Source organism: Moschus berezovskii, chromosome 8, assembly GCF_049115385.1.
Source record: "Moschus berezovskii isolate FMDL1 chromosome 8, NW_MosBer_1.0, whole genome shotgun sequence".
Classification (NCBI taxonomy): domain Eukaryota; kingdom Metazoa; phylum Chordata; class Mammalia; order Artiodactyla; family Moschidae; genus Moschus; species Moschus berezovskii.
Window position 1 is genome coordinate 97,236,419 of NC_142467.1, and position 11,016 is coordinate 97,247,434.

The following is an 11,016-nucleotide window of genomic DNA, read 5'->3' on the forward strand; positions in this document are numbered from 1 at the left end:
CACATATATGCAAATACAAACAAGAACTTACTCATAAGGTGTTATCAGTTGCTTTGGCCTTCTCACGAAGGAGATCTGGAATACACCTGCTTGTAGTTTTAATGTATGGATGGGGGAAAACCCACCACCACATCCCCATCTTTATACACTCTGTGCTTCAGGCAGCCCACATAAATTTCAAACTCTATCCCACATGCAGTGTGTAAAGACTGCAGGAGCAAGAAAAGATAAATCGGAGAGAATGACATAGCAGGAGATGCCCAACCGAGAGACCAAGCCCTGTATCTAGGCTCAGCTCATGAGAAGAGGGATCGGCATCTGATCCCTGCTCTGCTCTCAAAAAGGAAGATGCCCCTCATGTCGGCCCAGCCTATGCCCACGACCCCTCTGTCTCTCAGCCTGTGGAAAACTTGCAGGGTATGTGCCAGACTGGTGTGCCAGACAAGGGCACACTTAGAATCAGAAAGCAGGTGTGTATAAGGGGGTCACAGTGCTGAGACCGCACCCTCAGTGTCCCCGTGACGCAAGCAGCCTACCTTCCCCTTCTTTTTACTGCTTCATGTCAGTCCCATGGAGGACATCTGGGGAGGCTCCTGTCCTGGGGCTCTGCACCTGCCTCCCTCCATCCTGATGAAAAACAATGACCATAAACATGTTTTTCCCTTCCCTCTGTGATTGCATCATAGTCTGTGACTCTCAAACTTCAGGACTTGGGAGCAGAGAGGGAGATGTGGGGGAGACAAGCCCATCCTGACACTGAGGACTTTGCCCTCCTGTGTCCATGACTGATGTCCCTGCACGGAGTTCATGGTGGTTGTGTCAGACACACCAAAGGGAAACTTTTCTGCACTCTTGATGAGAACATCAATTGGTGCAGCCATTAAAAAAAAAAAACAACAGTACGGAGGTTCATCAAAAATTAAAATTAGAACTGCTGTTCAGTTCAGTTCTATCGCTCAGTCGTGTCCGACTTGCTGCGACCCCATGAATCACAGCACGCCAGGCCTCCCTGTCCATCAACAACTCCCAGAGTTCACTCAAACTCATGTCCATCAAGTTGGTGATGCCATCCAGCCATCTCATTCTGTCGTTCCCTTCTCCTCCCGCCCCCAATCCCTCCCAGCATGAGTCTTTTCCAGTGAGTCAACTCGTCGCTTGAGGTGGCCAAAGTATTGGAGTTTCAGCTTTAGCATCAGTCCTTCCAATGAACACCCAAGATTGATCTCCTTTAGAATCGCTGTAGGAACCAGCAATTCCACTTCTGGGTATGTATCAGGAAAAAAATGAAGCCAGTATCCTAAATAATCATCTACCCTCACATGATCATTGCAGGATCATTTCCAACAGTCAATACATGGGAAAATGACCTAAATATCAAAAGATGAGTATATTTAAAAAGAGTGATTTTATATTTTATGCATAGGTAGGTACAAACTACTACCATTTCACCTTTTAAATTACTTTATTAAGTCTTCAATATACAATAGCGTCTTTACACATGAACTAAACTTTTTTAGAAGAATGATGTTAGGTCTTATTACACAGTGATTCTAGCTAGTAGTTTTTCAAAATGTTGGGAAAAATTTTAAAAAAGGATTTTCACATGTCACCCAAAACTTTGAAATGTAACATTATCAAGGAAAGAGATGCTTCTACACTCTCGAACAGTGGCCACTGGAAAGACATTTCAAAAAGAAAGAATTGTGTCTCAAAAACATTTTTTATATGATTTTTTCCTCCAAGGACAGTATTGTTTTTACATAATTAAGTCCACTAACAAAATGGCTCTCTGCACATGCTCTCATGCCTTGAGCCACATCACCAAATATTTATGCATGACTGAAATGAGAGTTTCCTTGACATTGTTATTTCCATAGCCTGAAGCTGTTCTGTTACTTCCGGGCTCTCATTCTCCCCGATTTACAAAATCAAGCCACTGTCAAATAACAAGCTCAATATTGCCTTCTCTCCATAACCCCCACTTCCTCCATGGCCTCCTGGACAATAGTTTCCTCCACCATATGATCCTCCCATATTCCTCCTACTACTCAGTTTCCCACTCTTCAGTAACTCATACTTTGAAGGTTTCTGCTTATAATTTCCCAAATTATTGCAATTCTGACTTCCATCGTTGCTTCCTCCATAGATGGTATAACCAGCTCTGCAGCCCCTATCCTGGTGGCCATGTCCAGGTCTTCCTCCATCACAACCTCCTCGTCCTCCTCCATAACCAGGACTAGCTCTCAAACTACCACCTCCTGGTCTTCCTCCATACCCATGGTCACCATCCCCAGATTTACCACCCCTTCCACCTCCATCAGATCCTCCTCTAAAGTCCCTTCCTCGTCCTGCTCCAAAATTTCCTCCACCACCATGCAAGTATAGGAAATCAACCTTACCTCCTCCCCTTCCTATTCTAGAATGCTGGAGTTCCTGTATTACTTGTCTAGACAAGGCCTTTCTTACTTCTGCATGATGACCATTGACAGTATGGTATTTCTGCAATACAAGCTTATCCACGGGATCGTGGTCATCAAAAGTCACAAACCCAAAGCCTCTTTTCCTTCCAGACTCCCTATCACGAATGATCTCAACGGCATTGATTTTTCCATATTTCCCAAAGTAATCTCTAAGATGATGCTTTTCCGTGTCTTCTCCAATTCTACAAACAAACAGCTTCTTCACAGTGACAAGAGCCCCTGGTTTTCCACAGTCCTCTCTTGGGACAGTGCGTTTGGGGGCGACCCTTTTCCCATCGATGAAATGAGGTCTGGCCGCCATGGCAGCATCCACCTCAGCCATGGAGGAAAACGTGACAAAACCAAATCTTCTTGATGTCTGACTGGAGGGGTCTCTTATGACCACACAGTCTGTAAGATATCCCCACTGCCGGTAGTAGTTCCATAGACTTTCTTCTGTGGTTTCAAAACTCAAGCCACCAACAAAGAGTTTGCGGAATTCTTCATTATCTCTCTTATTCCTCTCCAACGGATCAGACATTGACGTTTTCTTCATCGCGCGCTTGGTCGCTTGAGCCATTTTTCTGTAGCTGAGGAGGAAGAGGGAGACTAACAGGAACCTGACCAGTCCCGGCTCCCGGCTTCCGCTGCTCCGGAAACAGAGCCTCCAGGAGAACCTCAGCGTCCTGGCCTCGGGGATGCTGTTACTGCCTCTGGAGCTTCTGCCGCCCTTGAATCAGTCTTGAGCAACTTTCAATTTTTCTGCAAAACATTATTTAACAGAGTAACCTTTCCTGATGCATATTACCTTCTCTATGTTGATTTCTTCCCATTTTTAATTCTATCTGCATTATTATCTATTAATTTTACACTGTTTTTTCTCACAAATGGTATATTCAGTGAATAGGTGACTAATGTGGACTTTAAGGTTTTACGCCAAGTTACTCACCTTTTGCTTTGCCCTTACAGGGGCTTGCCTGGTGGCTTCAATGGTAAAGAATATGCCTGCAGTGCGGGAGACTCACATTCCATCCCTGGGTGGGAAGATACCCTTGAGAAGGTAATGGTTACCCACTCAAGTATTCAGAGGAGCCTGGTGGACTATAGTTCATGGGGTCACAAAGAGTTAAACATGACTGAGTGACTAACATACACACACATGCGGAAAGTGAAGCCAGAAAGGATAAAGGAAGAAATTAAAATTACTTTTCTGAACTGATGATGAAAAGATTGGTGGTGTGGTGGTTTAGTCACTAAGTTGTGTCCAACTCTTTTCAATCCTGTAGATGGGCCATAGCCCGCCAGGCTCCTCTGTCCATGGAATTCTCCAGGCAAGAATACTGGAGTGGGTTGCCATTTCCTTCTCCAGAGGAAAGCCTAACTGAGGACATATTTGAGCAGTAAACGTAATTGCAAAAAAAAAGAGAGAAAGAAAGAAAGAAAGACTCAACCACAGCGTGGGTAAAGAATTTTCCACAGAGGACAACAACTTAAACAAAGCAGAGCCAAATATTGCTTCCATTTCTTGGTGATGTCAATTATTTTTTTAATCTGTTCTGTTATTCCAAGAAAGTTTCAAATGCAAAACTATACAAAACTTTGAATATTTTGTAACATTAACACTTAGGATATACCTTTCAATACGACTGAACTGAACTGAACTGAACATAACTTTTTCTTGTAAGAGCTGACTCTAGGAAATTTCACCAAGGAAAGAATGCAAGTGGACACTGTTCCCATCAATATGGATGCCACACTTACCAGAACAGGCTGATCTGTGAAAGAAGCTGATGCTGGGTTCCCCTGATTCGAGAGCTGTCCTGTGACCTGATCCTGAGATGTAGACCGCCTGTAGCTTGTCAGAAAAAGCAGTGACTTCTGCCTTGGATTCCCCTTTTATGAAGGAAGTGGGTAACCCAATCAGTGGATTTTTCAAAGACACATCCTATCTCAGATCAAAGAGATTTAAGAGATTCTTCAGTCTTTATACACAAATGCAAAAATAGGAAGCTATTAACACTGTCAGAAACTATCCTAAATGAAAAAAATGGGACTTCCCTGGTGGCACCATGGATAAAAATCTGCCTGCTAAAGCAAGGGACACAGGTTCGATCCCCAGTCTGGGATGATTCTGCGTGCTGTGGAGCAACTAAGCCAGTGTGCCAACTCAACTACTGAGCCCGCACTCTAGAGCCTGTGGTCTACAACAAGAGAAACCCCAGTTCACTGTAATTAGAGAAAGCCCACACAGAGCAGGGAATACCCAGCACAGTCAAAAAAGAAAAAAATGTTTTAAAAATGCAATACATCTATATATGGAGTGATATTTGGAGTTCCTATCAACAAGTTTAATCTTTCCTTTTTCTTCCACTATGGATACAGTCAACAAAAATAGGGATAGAAGTTTCTATCTATATACAAAGATTTCTAGAAATTGATGTTATAATAGCAAAAAGGAAAAATAGAGACCTTTTAAATGTTTATCAATAATTGTTGAGGTTGTTTATTCGCTAAGTCCTGTCTGTGACTCTTTGTGAGCCTCTGGACTGTAGCGCACCAAACTCCTCTGTTCATGGGATTTTCCAGATAGGAAAACTAGAGTGAACTGCCATGTCCTTCTCCAGGGGATCTTCCTGACTCAGGGATCAAACTGAGGTATTCTTCTCCAAAATGTTTGTTGACAAGTCTGTAATGTCTACATCACACAGCCATTCTTTTAAAAGGTTAGTATTTTGTACATTTACCCTTCAACTAATTCCTGGTTAATGTTTGATGATTTCAATCACCTTACTCTTTTCTGATCCTTTGACCTAATTAGTCTCTCTACTCCCTTTACCTCCCTAGACTAGGGTTTAACACTTTTATTAATCCACTTTTTTTCTGGAAACTTGTCAGTCTCAATCATACACACATCAGTGTGTAGTTACATTAGTGATTACACTATAAATCCTTCACTTAATAGTCCAAAACAGATAATTATTTTTAGCACCTTTTCCAAATTACCTTAGAACACTTTCAACTCCATTTTAACTTCCTTGACTCTTCTATTACTGTTGTCATTGTTTTAATGCTACAGATATTTTAATGTCCCTAAGATAAACCTAGAAGTGCTTTATGAAGCAAAATTTGTTCATAATTGTTTTGAAATTGTCCTTTCTTTTCCTATTCATGCTTTTTGCATTCCTGGTTTTTAATATGGAATTATTTTACTTTGGACTTAACAACTCACTCTAGTATTTTGTCTAATTCAATGTTGTTCATAACAAAGTGTTTCACTTAAGTTTTGGCAGACATCTTTACTTGGGGCAATGTTGATTCTGGGAATAAAACTCTAGCTGGATTTGATTCTTCTTAGTTAGTTAGTTCAGTCACTCAGTCGTGTCCGACTCTTTGCAACCCCATGAATCACAGCACACCAGACCTCCCTGTCCATCACCAACTCCCGGAGTACACTCAAACTCATGTCCATCGAGTCGGTGATGCCACCCAGCCATCTCATTCTCTGTCATCCCCTTCTCCTCCTGCCCCCAATCCCTCCCAGCATCAGAGTCTTTTCCAGTGAGTCAACTCGTCTCATGAGGTGGCCAAAGTATTGCAGTTTCAGCTTTAGCATCAGTCCTTCCAATGAGCACCCAGGATTGATCTCCTCTAGAATGGACTGGTTGGATCTCTTTGCAGTCCAAGGGACTCTCAAGAATCTTCTCCAACAAAACAGTTCAAAAGCATCAATTCTTCAGCGATCAGCCTTCTTCACAGTTCAACTCTCACATCCATACATGACCACAGGAAAAACCATAGCCTTGACTAGACGGACCTTGGTTGGCAAAGTAATGTGTCCGCTTTTTAATATGCTATCTAGGTTGGTCATAACTTTCCTTCCAAGGAGTAAGCCTCTTTTAATTTCATGGCTGCAATCAGCATCCACAGTGATTTTGGAGCCCAAAAAAATAAAGTCTGACACTGTTTCCACTGTTTTTCCATCTATTTCCCATGAAGTGATGGGACCAGATGCCATGATCTTTGTTTTCTGAATGTTGAGCTTCAAGCCAACTTTTAGCTTATTAAAAATGGTTCTCAAGGGACTTCCCTGGTGATCCATTGGTTAAGACTCTGAACTCCCAATGCAGGGGGCACGGATTCAAGCCCTGGTTGGGAAACCAAGGTCCTATATGCCTCTTGGCCCTATACCCCCCCAAAAAAAGAGTAGAAAAATAGTACTCTCTTATTATCCATCTTGTTTTATTTTTCCTTAGACATCACCAATTAGCCTTTTTCTTGCTTGTTTGGCCTCTGTATTCTCTAAAAGTGCATTACATTAACTTTGGCTTTTAGTCCATATTTTAGCTCATTATTTTATTCTGTGCGTATACAATATTTGACTCAGGATGTTGAGTTATTGCAACAATGGGGTGATGTCTTTTTAAACCATGCTTGTGTATTTTCATTTCTGATATCAATTTCTCCCCACTTTCTCTCTACTCTCCTTTTCATCACATCTCACTTCTCTTCTAACTGTGTTCTGAGTTTTCTAAGATTATTCCCCTTGGATTCTATTGGGATATTTGCTCTTGAACTGTCTTGCTGTTTAGTAATCTGGTCTGTGCTGGGATTAATATATTCTTAACTACTTAAGTTCTTCATTTCAGCTCTAAAATAAACAATATGCAACTTTAAGCTTTGAAAGAAAACAGTTGCTCAATGAGGAGAAAATGGATTCCATAGTACAATAAATCTCAAGGAGATAAGGGAAATTTATAACTTAGATCATATTAAAATATTTTAAGGCATCTGTAGTTATCAAAATTCATCTGAAAACTTGAGCAGAGGAAGAGATTTGCATTACATATCTTAGTCAAGTACATCAAACTGAATACTGATGAAACAAAATACTGAAAAAACACTGGAAAATGGGTCAAACTGTAGAATAGACATGCCATAAGAAATAATAAGTTAATACTTGGTGTGAGTCTTCTCTTAGAACTGTCAGTCTTGTGAAATCTCAATGTAGATCAAGAATAATGGATCAGATTTCAAATTTAACTTTTGACTTAACAAGGGTTGTAATCATAAGACACCAGTTTTCAAGGCTCAGAATGAAGAAAAGGATATAATGTTTTCTGATGTGGACAACATTTTGAAATATTTCTTTTTGTTTCTTTAAGGACAAATATTATTGAAACCAGTGTTCTCTTTCAATTTACTTTCTTTAGTATGTTTTCTACAAAATTTAAAATTACATAGGTCATATTGTCATTTTCTATTTGTGTTGGCTGGATAGAGCTATGTTTGGTGGTCACTTTTTGTGTGTCCACTTGATTGGGCTAACAGATACCAAGATAGCTGGTTAAGCTTTATTCCTGGGTGTGTTCTTGAGAGTATTTCTGGAAGAGATTAGCATTTGATTCTGTAGACTGAGTAAAAGACACACAACCTCATCAGTGTGGGTTTTATCTAATCTCCTGAGGACCAAAAGAAATGGAACAAAAAGATTAAGGAAGAGTGATTCCAACCCCTCTTCTTGAGCTGCAATGCCCATCTTTTCCTGCCCTTGGACATCAGAGGTCCTGGTTCCCAGGCTTTCACACTTGGACTCAATTATACCACTAGCTTTTCTGCTTCTTCAGCTTGGAGATGATCATTTATGGGACTTCTCCATCTCAAACCTGTAAGACAGTTCCTGTAATAAATTTCCAGATAAATGTGAAAAGTTAAGGTTGACTCAGGTTTTTTAATATTTATTTTACTTATTTGGCTGCTCCAGGTCTTAGTTGTGTCATGTAGGATCTTCAGTTGTGACATGTGTGATCTGGTTCCCTGACTAGGGATCAAACCCAGGCCCCTTGCATTGTGAACACAGAGGCTTAGTCACTGGGAAGTAAGTCCCTAACACAGGTTTGTATTTCAGCTAGATAATTGTGTCTAGATCTCATGACTAGATAACAAGGAGAAAGGATTTGGAATCTTAATCTATAGTGGCAAATTTATTGTGTGAATTATTGATTGAAGGAATCAGGTTATCTTTCAAACTTCACTATAATTGGGGTTCTGATCATTGACACTGGAAGGGGTCATTTACCTTTACCCTCTGCATCTAACATTCCAGGAGAGTCATAGCTGGGCTTAGAGGTACATGTTTTCTTTGGGGTTTAGGGCAAGAAACACTCATATGTGGTGTTGCAGCCATTCATCAGAAGACAATACAATGTCTTCACTGCAGTTTTAAAATTTAACTATTATCTGACAATTGCACAAATCTACTAATTTCTTGGAGAAGGAAATGGCAACCCACTTGAGCATTCTTGCCTGGAGAATCCCATGGACAGAGGAACCTGGTAGGCTACAGTCCATGGGGTCGCAAAGAGTTGGACACAACTGAGCAATTTCACTTTCATGCACTCATTTCTTACTGTCTATACATAGAGGCATTCAAAATATATTATACTATCCTCATTTTTTAATTAATTAATTAATTTTAATTAGAGGCTAATTACAATACTGTGGTGGTTTTTGCCATACATTGACGTGAATCACCCATGGGTGTACATGTGTCCCCCATCTTGAATCCCCCTCCCACCTCCCTCCCCATCCCATCCCACCTCCCTCCCCATCCCATCCCTCAGGGTCATCGTAGTGCACCGGCCCTGAACACCCTGTCTCATGCATTGAACCTGGACTGGTGATCTATTTCACATATGATAATATACATGTTTCAATGCTATTCTCTCAAATCATCCCACCCTTGCCTTCTCCCAGAGTCCAAAAGTCTGTTCTTTACATCTATGTCTCTTTTGCTGTCCCACATATAGGGTCATCATTACCATCTTTCTAAATTCCATATATATGCATTAATATGCTATATTGCTGTTTTTCTTTCTGACTTACTTCACTCTGTATAAAAGGCTCCAGTTTCATACACCTCAGTAGAACTGATTCAAATGCATTCTTTTTCATAGCTGAGTAATATTCCATTGTGTATATGTACCACAGCTTTCTTATCCATTCCTCTACCAATGGACATCTAGGTTGCTTCCATGTCCTGGCTATTGTAAACAATGCTGCAATGAACATTAGGGTACACATATCTCTCTCAATTCTGGTTTCCTCAGTGTCTTTGCCCCGCAGTGGGATTGCTGTGCCATATGGTGGTTCTAGTTTCAGTTTTTTAAGGAGTCTCCACACTGTTCTCCATAATGGCTGTACTAGTTTGCATTCCCACCAACAGTGTAAGAGGGTTCCCTTTTCTATTTTCTGGTTTGTGTATTTTATTTATCTTCTCAAAGAACCAGCTTTAGTTTTCTTGATTTTTGCTATAGTCTCCTTTGTTTCTTTTTCATTTATTTCTGCCCTAATTTTTATGATTTCTGTCCTTCTACTAACCCTGGGGGTCTTCATTTCTTCTTTCTCTAGTTGCTTTAGGTGTAAAATTAGGTTATTCATTTGATTTTTCTCTTGTTTCTTGAGGTAAGCGTGTATTGCTATGAACCTTCCCCTTAGCACTGCTTTTATTGAATCCCATAGGTTTTGGGTTGTAGTGTTTTCATTTTCATTCATTTCTATGCATATTTTGATTTCTTCTGTGATTTGTTGGTTATTCAGAAACATGTGGTTTAGTTTCCATATGTTTGCAGTTTTAATGGTTTTTTTCCTGTAGTTGACATCTAATCTTACCACATTGTGATTAGAAAAGATGCTTGAGACGATTTCAATTGTTTTGAATTTACCAAGGCTAGATTAATGACCCAGGATGTGATCTTTCCTGGAGAAGGTTCCGTGTGCATTTGAGGAAAAGGTGAAATTCATTGTTTTGGGGTGAAATGTCCTGCTGCTGCTGCTGCTGCTGCTGCTAAGTCACCTCAGTCGTGTCCGACTCTGTGTGACCCCATAGACGGAAGCCCACCAGGCTCCCCCGTCCCTGGGACTCTCCAGGCAAGAACACTGGAGTGGGTTGCCATTTCCTTCTCCAATGTGTGAAAGTGGAAAGTGAAAAGTGAAAGTGAAGCCGCTCAGCCGCGTCCGACCCCTAGCGACCCCACGGACTGCAGCCTACCAGGCTCCTCCATCCATGGGACTTTCCAGGCAATAGTACTGGAGTGGCTTGCCATTGAAATGTCCTATAAATATCAATTAGGTCTAAATGGTCCATTGTATCATTTAAAGTTTGTTTTTCCTTGCTAATTTCCTGTTTAGTTGATCTATCCATACGTGTGAGTGGGGTATTAAAGTCTCCCACTATTATCGTGTTACTGGGTTCATTTCCCCTTTCATACTTGTTAGCATTTGGCTTACATATTGTGGTGCCCCTATGTTGGGTGCATATATATTTATAATTGTTATATCTTCTTCTTGGATTGATCTTTTGATCATTATGCAGTGTCCTTTGTCTCTTTTCACAGCCTTTATTTCAAAGTCTATTTTATCTGAACAAGTATTGCTACTCCTGCTTTCTTTCAGTCTCCATTTGGATGAAATATCTTTTTCCAGCCCTTCACTTTCAGTCTGTGTGTGTCCCTTGGTTTGCAGTGGGTCTTTTGTAGATAGCATATATAGGGGTCTTGTT

The 11,016-nt window shown here is 40.7% G+C and overlaps 1 pseudogene; it reads right to left on the reverse strand.

Annotated features, from left to right (window-relative positions):
• Positions 1-1,920: 1,920 nt before the first annotated feature.
• On the reverse strand, positions 1,921-3,207 carry LOC148777147 (heterogeneous nuclear ribonucleoproteins A2/B1 pseudogene; annotated as a pseudogene).
• Between the last annotated feature and the right edge of the window lie 7,809 nt (positions 3,208-11,016).